Genomic DNA, 1,007 nt, shown 5'->3' with positions numbered 1-1,007 from the left:
CTCCTCCTCCTCCTCCTCCTCTTCCTCCTCTTCCTCCTCCTCCTCTTCCTCCTTCTTCTCCTATTTCTCCTTCTCCTCCTTCCCCTTCTTCATTTAAAAGTACTTTAAGGCAATTTCCTATTCAAATAACAGAAAGAGCAACTTATTCTACGATGTCTACTTAGCCTTTACTGTTTGAAAAGTACCTGTCCCAGTTACTGGTTTGGAGAAATTCAGAAGTTATGCAGTTACAGTTCAACATACTAATATTTAAAAAAAAATCAGTATTATAGCCATTGTTCTTCTGTCAGTAATTATAATGATCAGTGCCTCCCATGCCAGCTATTGATTCAAATCGAAGTTTTCCTACATAGATTTGTGAATCCATGCCGAGTAGTTGATCCCATTAGCTAATGAGATCTCTCTGTATATAGAAGTGTGTTGTTGTGATGGAAATAGCAACCTCCCAGCTGTGAGAATCTTCCTTTTATTTCAGACTGTGCAATCTTTCAAAGCTTTTCATATCCTCTTTAGTGTTTATTAGCTTGTGGCTTACAAGAAATTCTTGCATGAAAAAAAATGCTGTAAATGTAAATTATTAAGTTGCACTTTATCAGAGAAACTTTAGCTATTGTTAGTAGTTGGATGCATAATGTTTGTAATTTGTCCTGGTCAACTTTAAATTGTCAACTTAATATAAGAAGGCCAACTGAGAAGGGAGTTCAAACTGAGGGATTGCCCGGATCGGACTAGCCAGTGGGAATATGTGTGGAGGATTACCTTCACACTTGATGGATGTACAAAGGCCCAGCCCACTGTAAACAGCACTGTTCCTGGGGCAGGTGGTCCTAGGTTATATATATAGAAAAGCTATCAAAGTATGTACCTGAGAGTGAGCTATCAAGCAGAGATCTTCCATGGTTTCTGCTTACATTTTCTGCTTATGTCTGCACTCTCACCCCTCTCAGTGATGAACCCTATCACCTTTAAGCTGAAGTAAAGCCTTTTCCACCCTATGTTGCTGTTGG

The sequence above is a fragment of the Mus pahari genome, chromosome 13, assembly GCF_900095145.1.
Source record: "Mus pahari chromosome 13, PAHARI_EIJ_v1.1, whole genome shotgun sequence".
In the NCBI taxonomy this organism is placed as follows: Eukaryota; Metazoa; Chordata; class Mammalia; order Rodentia; family Muridae; genus Mus; species Mus pahari.
Note: the sequence above shows the minus strand (reverse complement) of the source record.